This window comes from Mytilus californianus, unplaced genomic scaffold, assembly GCF_021869535.1.
Source record: "Mytilus californianus isolate M0D057914Y unplaced genomic scaffold, xbMytCali1.0.p SCAF_7, whole genome shotgun sequence".
Taxonomy (NCBI): domain Eukaryota; kingdom Metazoa; phylum Mollusca; class Bivalvia; order Mytilida; family Mytilidae; genus Mytilus; species Mytilus californianus.
In genome coordinates this window covers 10,132,427-10,143,050 of record NW_026262723.1, presented here as the reverse complement: position 1 = coordinate 10,143,050, position 10,624 = coordinate 10,132,427, and positions in this window count along the sequence as shown.

Here is a 10,624-nt window from a genome sequence, read left to right as displayed (position 1 = left end):
TTCCGTTTTCTACAATTTGTTGTTTCTCTGTTCGTCTCTTTCGTTTTTCTATATTGTCTTGTTTATCTGTTCGTCGTTCTCGTTTTCTACCTGGTGTTGTTTATTTGTTTGTTGATTCGTTTTCTACCTGGTGTTGTTTATTTGTTTGTTGATTCGTTTTCTACATTGTGTTGTTTGTTTGTTCGTCGTTTTCGTTTTTTACATGGTGTAATTTGTCTGTTGGTCTTTTTCGCCTTCTTTAAGTGATTATTTTTTGCTTGTCTTTTTCGCTTTCTTCAACTTTTTGTATTAACCTCCTCCTTTCTCACCCTTTTTGTAGGATTACGACAACTTTGTTGTTTTTTTTTTTAGTTCATCGTTTTACCATGCGTTATTGTCTTGCTTCAAATTGTGCTAAAATCCAAAATTCGTTTTTATCATATAATCTAACACATTTCTTTAACATTTTAAACATTTAATATGCCCGACATGTTTAATACAAAATCAAATTCTTGTGAAAATGATATATACAATTATTGTTATATTAGATTTATAAGTTCAAAAAGTTAATTTCTTCATCAATGTGTCAAATAAAGACAGCTTAGTTTTTTTAAGAAGATAATTTGATTTTAGTCCTCGCGTGAACAATTATCAATTCGGAAGCAATACTGCGTAATTTCCATCCTGGTATTATAACATTCTGACAAGAAACTGACGTTCAATTCGGTTTAAATATCTTTCAAGTGATGAGTGCTTCGAGTTTGATGAATTAATGGCATATCCATTGTTAAAAATATCAAAAGTAATGAAGTCCTTCTATTTTATTTCCTGTATCAAATCAAGATAGTGTTCCTGTTTGTTTAGTTAATATGTGAACATGCACGGATATATTAAGGTTAAACGATAAAAAGACGAAGACTTTTTTTAAAAATAAATACAGAAGTGTTCATATCTTTTGTAATTAAGTGTACTGAGTTCTGTCCTACACACCGCCCTAGTGAAACGTTTATCATTGAATGGGAAAACCAAATTAATTCATTTTTCTATCTGTTGATTTTCTTTTATTAAAGTGTAATCTTTCTTTTTTTTTCCTGTTGAAATTATCTATGAATCAACACTACTAATTTTTAAATTGAATCTTGCCCGAGCAAAATGCAATTATAGTTTAGTGGAATAATATGTTTGTTATTGAACCGACAATTCACAATGAATAATGCAACGTCTTGTATATCTAACACTACTACCACACTGGCTCCCCGGTGTTTGGTAAAGCTTATGTTGCTCAGGCATTTAATTTGTTTTCTTGTGTTGTGTATTTTAGACTGTTGATTGTATTTTTGTCGTTTTTTTGCAATGACATTGTCAGTTCGTTTTCGACTTACGAGTTTGAATATGCCTTTGATATCTGCCGCCTCTCGTCACGAGTTGGTTGTCCGTTATGGAATATCCGTTTCACAAATGTTAGCGTATATGTTCCAAATGTCGTAACTACAATCCCGTCTCCTTTCCCCCGAATGTGACCTACCGAATTAGACTTATTACCGGATGTGTACTAACATGAGCAACACGACGGGTGCCACATGTGGAGCATGATCTGCTTACTCTTCCGGAGCACCATAGATCACCCCCAGTTTTGGTCGGGTTCGTGTTGCTCAATCTTTAGGTTTCTATGTTGTGTTTTGGGTACAGTTGGGTACAGATATGCACGACACCTTAGAAGCAATCGAGCATAACCAGAAGACCGTGTATCTTTTATTACGTATGTATTGTACATATCCTGAATATTTTAGCGTATATTAAACCAGATATTCTCCTTGTACTCTTCAGTACTTTCGTTACAATTTTAGAAAATTAATATATTCTGAACGAAAATAGAACAGGGTAAAATTAATAAATATTTGATAAAGTAACAATTCCTGGTCACTGAGTTTATTTGTAGGTTTAAACTATTGAATCTATCGTAATCTTATCTATTGCTTTAATTATAAGACATAATAATGGAATTTCCAAGAAACAAAAGGGCAAGTGATGATCCGAACATATCTAACGGATATTCTATAATATCATTTTGCGAAAGTTTGATTTAAGACGATTCATGATAAGCCGCAGGATCAAAAGAAGAAAGAAAACAAATTACTCTATACAACTCTTTAATTCTCTAAAGCCAAATGTAAATAACATGACAGTTACATATGGCAAAGTTTTGGATGAAACAAAGCAGGTGGCTCATTATCTGTGAAGATGGAAAAAGAAAAAACAAATCGGGCAAATGATAGGTGTAAGATATAATTAATAGTCCAGGAGTGTCAAATAAATTCAATTAAGTTTTCTTAGAAGACGTCTGATTTAAGTAAATTGGTAGATGGAATTTGTTATCTTTAAACTGTATGACGATACACGTTACTAGTATTTTTATATGATAAAAAAAAAGAAAGCAGAATTATAGTCGGATGACATCATATCGCCTGAATTCTCCTCTTGTTAACAATCGTAAATTCAAATTGTCATAAGAGGAATGTAATTGAATGTTATTATTTGACGAAGTCGAACTAGATTTATAATAATAATTTGTAATACCGAAAGACTGAGCGGACGTCCGGATGCAAGCATTTCCGTTTCAAGACAAAATATTTTAAATTATAACCTGTCTCTTATACAAGCTTGGTTGATATGCCCTATATGGTGAGGAAACCTCAATTGATTTGGGGTGAGCATATCAAAGGTCAAGGTCACATTTAACTATTGCCAAACAGAGTTTCTAGATACTTCAACTGACGTTGTACCAAAATTGGTTTGGTTCAATGTTTCATGGTATACTGATTTTATGTTCAGGAAGGTCAAAAGTTAAGATCATATCAGCTATGGATAGACTTTACTTTCGGCAAAGTTACTTTTTGTTTCCGAATGTCATCTTTTGAATTATATGTCCAACGAGCTCTTTTAATTTTGAAGAATCTAGGTCAAAACCCAGCGTCGCAGAGGCAATCAATAGATTGAAACTGGGGCAGAATTGAAGTTCGCGAATGGTATCTTTTGATCCAATTGTCCAACCTCCAACACTTTTTTTCTGGAATAGGTCCCTTGGAAAGAATACACTTCTTGTCGATTTTTTGGCCAATAAGTCAAAGGGCAAGACCATAGTACCTTTAATTTTGACCGTAATTTATACCATTATAGTTTTCTACTACTTGGTGATTCTGTAATTTTTCGTTCTTAATCTTAATTTTAAAGGACAGGACATGTTAATTTTATCCCCTATTATAAATGAACACAGAATTGTTTTTTTTTTCTTTGCACAAGGAAGCATTTTTATATCTTTTCAAGTTTTCACATTTTTTTTACACAAGACAAACAGACTAATTTAGTCTACTATACGGAATGTTTTCTTCTCTTCTCATTATTGAAGGCCGTAAGGTTGCCTATAATTGCTTACATCCACTTCATTTGAACTCTGGTGGATACATTGTAGTAGTCTCATTGACAATCATACCATATCTCCTTATTTTTATATCTTATACTTACTTCTTTGTCCACTTAATTTCTTTATTCTAATGTTAGAGAGAGTTAGTCTCGATTTTCATGAAGACATTTCCCCCTAGAAAAAGTAATATATATATAAATACATATTTGAAATGGCATTGTTTGTCAATCTAGGCATTCAACTTTTTAACGATGAGATGTCCGTCTTTATAACAAATCGTAATCAAGTATCCTGGTATCATTTGCTGAGGTAAAACATTTCTTAATCGGTCTTAGGTTCAGTAGTGTACAGCACAATGGATAATATCATTGCTATAAAGATAACCACAGTGTATATAAAGTGTGAATCCAGTTAGTTCATTTTCACTGTCGTAATCGAGTATGTCTATTGTAAAATAGAGGATTATGGGAAAAACTGAGTTTGTTTACTTTTTGAAAATACAAAATAATTGATTTGAAAGTATGTTTTAGCACAATTTCATTAGAATATAACTTTCTAATGTATTATAACAGGATTAAAGTCCAAAAAAGGGAAATTAAAGCAGCTGAATCCATAATATTGATTACTGAATGCAATTCATTTTAACTATAAATGCGATGCCATCATTTCTGATGTGGAATTTTTGGAGGTGCGATGAATTTTCATTGTTGTTTTATATGATAATTCGACATGCAACAACTGAAAGTAGTCTTTTAATGACTTAAATATTGATGATATTTACAATTTGAAATGCAAGCTAGTCGTAGTAGATGCTTACTTGAATATACATGGGTATAACCAACGTATGGTTGATTCCGGACGTTGTGCATTGTGTACCGTTCGTCGATTTTTTTTTGTACGTTCGTTGCGTGTTATCGTCATAGTTCTATACCGTTAGTTAGTAAAACATCGAGAACATAATTAGCTGTTTCTATTGAAATACCTATCTTTTATTTTTTGTTAGCAAGCATTTACAACTACTAAAACTATTTGACATTTCTAACATTTCATATTGAGTATTAAAACAACCTGAATTTTGTATTTGTTTGACGTGAAACAGATCGTACTAGAGATAGAGAAGTTCACCAATCGGGAGCGCCTGGTTGCAATCCAGTTTCTTAGAAATCCAGTATTTTGATCTTGAAGTCAAAGGTCAAGCTCACACGAATGGTCAGGATGATATGCGTCACATTGCCTTAAGGTGATACACGTTCATATCATGCATATTCAAATATTGTTTGTGTGTTTGCTGTTACATGTAGTGTGTCATGGATCCGAAAATATACTGTAGTAGAACATCCATGAATATAGCGTATTTTTATGGCGAATTTTCCTGGAAAAGTTTGAGTCCTCGCTTAAAAAAGCTTTGAAAATCTGTCATGCCGTTTCATAAAATTGAGAATGGAAATGGGGAATGTGTCAAAGAGACAACAACCCGACCATAGAGCAGACAACAGCCGAAGGCCACCAACGGGTCTTCAATGCAGCGAGAAACTCCCGCACCCGGAGGCGTCCTTCAGCTGGCCCCTAAACAAATATGTATACTAGTTCAGTGATAATGGACGTCATACTAAACTCCAAATTATACACAAGAAACTAAAATTAAAAATGATACAAGACTAAAAAAAGGCCAGAGGCTCCTGACTTGGGACAGGCGCAAAAATGCGGCGGGGTTAAACATGTTTTTTGAGATCTCAACCCTCATACATGTTTCTACCATATTGATATGCCTTTGCACAACGAACAGTACAAGAATGTACAACGAACGGTACTAAAGAAAGCAAACAAACTTCAAAGGGAATGAATCGTACAGTGCCATAATTCTGAGGTCAGTTTTTCAAGTAAATGTCTGCAAAAAAAATAAAACAACGGGTTTCTCATTCGCATTATATACTTTTAAAACAACAAATCACAAAACACACGGTCGCATTTAGTGCAAGAGCTAACCGACTTTCCTCTATTTGTAGTTTAATCAAGTTTGAATTACACAAAGTGTTTGTTTCGCGATGTTTACAAGTAATTCACAGACATGTGTTTCGCGATGTTTACATTTAATTCACACACCTGTCTATATATATATATGGAACGCCACAGCTGTCTTATGTGGTACTCTGATATTACGATATGTTGTTTTATTATTACTTGATGATATTTTGTCTTTACATAATATGGTTTTGACATTACGTAATGATGTTTTGATATAAATCAATATGGAATAGTCATTACTTAATGATATTTCGATTTTACGTGACCATTTTGTAACAAATTAGTTCTATTTTTAGACCGATTTCCCTATGTCGTTTGTTTAATGTGCTTCGGATGAGTGTCGCTATCCACCGAGTTAAAGTTCAAATTAAAGTTCGAGTTGTTGTTCAGAGTTATTTGGTATTAAAAAGGGGAACGGCAGACAAAAATAAGAAAAAAGGTACCAAAAAATATCAATATTTCGGACATAAGGGGGATATACCCAAACCACTTGGTCCTGTCGTTTTTTTCCCTTAGTTCTCAAATGGAAGCAGTATTACAATCAATTCGTGAAGAATTCCACGGAACCCTGTGTCTCGCCTGAGATTGCTGCTGTCATTGTAAAAGTGTAATGTTGACTGTAAAACGTCCATTTATCGGTAAAAAACAAAATTTTAAAAAATGTTTTTCTATACATGCTTTATCTCGATATAGAAGATTAACTCCTATACAAGTTTTATAACAATTCATTGAGGTTTACAAATTTATCATGACAAAATAGTTTAATTTGGTAATATTTAATGCAAATAAAATTTATATAAAAATAAGAAGATGTGGTATGATTGCCAATGAGACAACTCTCTACCACACACCAAATGACGTAGCAGTTAACAACTATATGTCACTGTATGGTCTTCAACAATGAGCAAAACCCATACCGCATAGTAGTAGTTATAAAATAGGGATGAGAGGACAGTTCAGGGTGGCTCAAAGTGGTCAGGACAGTTGAGGGTGGTTCAAAGTGGTCAGGACAGTTTAGGGTGGCACAAAGTGGTCAGGACAGTTGAGGGTGGTTCAAAGTGGTCAGGACAGTTTAGGGTGGCACAAAGTGGTCAAGACAGTTTAGGGTGGCACAAAGTGGTCAAGACAGCTGCGCCATCCTTATTTAGCTGGCTTTGGGTGGTACCGCAATATCTTAAAATTCTCCTTGGTATTTTAAACAAAGATGAAATTTAAAAATACATATGTTTAATAAATGTATATTGATTTCGGGATTTTGAGACACTACGAATATTAAAAGATAAGCTGCTTAGATTAAGAGAGGTGTATGATTATTTATAGATAAATTTTAAATGGACGTGTAAACAGTTGTAAAAAAGACAATTGTACTACGAATGTATTATATCAACAATATAAGAGTTAAAGAATGGGGGAGTTTTCGTTAAAACATTAACATGATTTAATTCTATCCTGCAAATGTATTGATTTTAATAATTTTTTAACATTATTGATCTTGTTTAACTTCTTAATCAGTACTATGTTTAAAAAATAACATGACAATACAATTCAAACTCTCACTATCTAAATAAATAAACATGAAAAACAAAAACATATTTGCATAACACTAAGTGAGCAAGTAATCTTTATCTAAAGTCGGGTTGCATATATTCATAATAACAAGGAACATATAAGCTCTTACAATCGATATTTGTATTTATTCGTGTATTAAACATTATTTACCGACATTATAACGATAGGATTAATAAAACTTTTAATTTTTGAGTTATTTATTGTAGTTTCAGTTGTTTTCAAGCATGCATACCATAACCATGTCTTTCCCTCTCAATATGTTTGGTAATCAACATTGCTGCAAATACCGATACGAAATGTACTAGAAAGTACACACCTTTCAAATATACATAAATCCATATGAAAATTTCTCCAAGTTAAATTCAACGATCAGTAAAAATCGTAAATCTCTCGGGATCATTTGTTACACAAATTTATATTGATACACCTGTACATATATATATATATTATAATTCAGCATATGTAAATACATTTACGGTGAAAAAGAAAACGTCAAGCCGTTATTAATGTGATATTTGAAAATAAAGTGATAGTCAGATAGTTTTAATGATGATGCAACCGGATTAAAGTAACCACAGTGTCGTTCCAAAATTAAATAGCTTATACATTTCTATAGAAATAGTGAGATTAAATTCTTTAGAAATTGTCGTAAACAGGAGTATCTCAGGCATTTTTGAATCGCATAACGAAAACAGCATAGTGGAATTTAATTCAATATCAACCAGCTGAATAACAAAACCTGTTTTAAGTTATACAACATTAATAATTATGTTAAAAGGAACATTTTTCTGCAAATGAAACTTAACTGCTGCTTTTAAATCTCTTGCACGCTCTGTTCGTGAACTATAATTCTTAATATTTATCTATTTGTGTTTCAATTTTACACCTGGATGGCTGTAGGCGCGATGAAAACCCGTCCGCATCTCATACCTATATCATGAATTTATAAAAACAGTACACATTATATATTATTTCTTTTTTTATTCAAAAGTCATGAATTTGTCGTCTGTTTATTTATCATTCTACATTAGAAATTCATAACCAATACAGTCAAAATGGTATTTCAGGATTTGCACATTATATACACTAAACAACGCGTGGTTGTATGTCTCGGCATTCTATCTAATGCTAAACGAGATGAGGTGTGTTCGACTCTGGTCTTAATTGATAAAAACTGCTAGTTTTCCTGTGGAAGTTCTTTTAAGGTTCATGTGGACCCTTTGACTAAAATGGCTGCGTTTTAACTTCACAATTTACTCTGAGTGCAGACAAACTTGTGTATCTGGAAAAGTTTTCAGTCATACATTTGTAGCATGCCCTAGATAAATAAAATTCAAAGGCATTGTATGTTTTAGAAAATTTAAAACTTAACTGGATTTTGCAGTGCACTTTTTTCGTCCCTGCAGAAGATGATAAAATTAACAAACAGTTGAGTTTTACTCGATATGGTCCACTCATGTACACAGTTTAAATCACCAATTATCGCCAGGTATCTATTGTTCATGTCAATCAATACAGTTCACTTCAATTATTACCTGTGGGGAAGTTCTCAAACCTCTTTCCCAACTTAGATTATTGTTGGCACCTTCTGGAGGAATGAAAAAAGTGCACTACAAAATCTTGTTAAGTTTTTAATTTTCTAAAACATAAAATATATTTGAATTTTATCTAACTAGGGCATGCTATGCCTTAAAATGTTTCAAGGTACACAGGTTTGTCTGTACAGTCTGTACTCAGAGTTGAAAATGCAGCCATGTTAGCCAAAGGGTCCACATGAACCTTAAGGTACGTTGTACTTGACGAAGGTCCGGACACTCCAGCTACCTACACCAATAAAATCTGTTAGCCACGATATACATTTTTGTACCAAATGAATGGTCGCTGAAAGTGGAATTAAACACAAACAAACTAAAGTAGTTAAACACCAACAAAAAAATCTAAAGCACGTGTGATTGAACGTTTCACCTTTTCATCTAAAGGTAAGATTGGGCAGTTGTTTTGTCCATTGTTCACCACGAACATATTAATAAATTATTGAAGTATTGTCAACGTGGATCATCGAGATTTGCAAGACAAGGATGCTGCAATGTTTTAAAAAGTGATGTGAAATAAATCTGGGGAAAAAAGATGTTGCGATAATTTTTTTTCTATCAATGTTAAGGTTAGATGTGAAAAAAAGTAATGTGACTCTTGCGATCGCAGGAAACAAATGTGAAACGGAACAAATACCTTTATAGCTTGCTGTTCGGTTCGAGCCAATGCTCCGTGTTGAAGGCCGTACCTTGACCTATAATGGTTTACTTTTATAAATTGTAACTTGGATGGAGAGTTGTCTCATTGGCACTCATACCACATCTTCCTATATCTATTTAGGATATAGGATAAATGTCCACGCGACAACAGCTAACCGACAAATAGATGATCATCAACATCAATGCAAATAAAGTTTAATATGATCATTTACATACACATTTTAACACCTAAATGTATATCAAGAAAATAAATCTACAACCTTGCACTATTTATATTCTGGATTTAATAATGACGATTAAACAGTAAACATGCTTGGAAGATTGATGATTATTGGTCGCTTAACGTTCAGCGGCAAATATTTCATGAATATTCAAGACGAAAACTGAAACTTGGGTGTATGTACACATCACAAGGAGACAATAGGTACATATGTATTACCCAGGGAGAGGTGGGGAATCACTGCAAGTTATTAAACGAGACCCGACATAATATGTTTTGGAGGACTTTTTTTTCCATTTTATTATTTTAGGGGTTGAGCACAATCTTTTGATCTAAGGCGCATTTTTTTTCTTCTGACGAGCCTATATTTAGGAAATTTTGTAGAGCTATCTCCATCCCCCTTGATGGTATTTTTTCCTCTCGTACGTCCCGAAATTCCTATATTGCACGAAAAGTCAAGTTTAACACGTGTCGTTGCATGCAGTGTAATGGTCCTTAATGAACAAACAATAAGGCGAAACGCCATTGAAGTTACATGACGCTTCGATTTAGATTACATAAACGTCAAAATAAAGGATCCCTAAAACGAGTCTTACGTATGATTCGTCCAGCGTAGTTACTACGTACTTTCCATCAAATTGTAAGAAAGCTCTATTTGTTCAATCGAATTTCATTCAACATGAACATCTGTTCAATTTTAAACAATCGACAGTTTTCATTTGACTCACTTTACAGTTTCATGGATTGTTTAATTTAATATTCCCGTTCTGAATATGCATGACATATTGGCCACTGGACGGTACGCAAAGAACTGTTTTAAAGAAGAAACCAGTAGCACAGTCTACAAAGATCAAACATGTCTTGCAATAAAAAAAAATAATTAAAAATAAAAATAAAAGTAAAATTAAATAATCATCTTTTTATTACATATAGGTAAGACTTATTAGGAAGAGCGAAATATTTGTTATGCCTAAGTAAAATAACCTAACATGAAATAACTGTAGAGTTTGCTGTTTTCATCAAGATAAGTTAATGCTTTATTCGATTGACGGCGGATTCAATTGTAATTTCTCGAGAAGTACATTTCGATTATCGAAACAGATTACGTTTTATAAAGGGAGTTTTTTTTGTTATTTGTCACGATTTACATTACGTAAA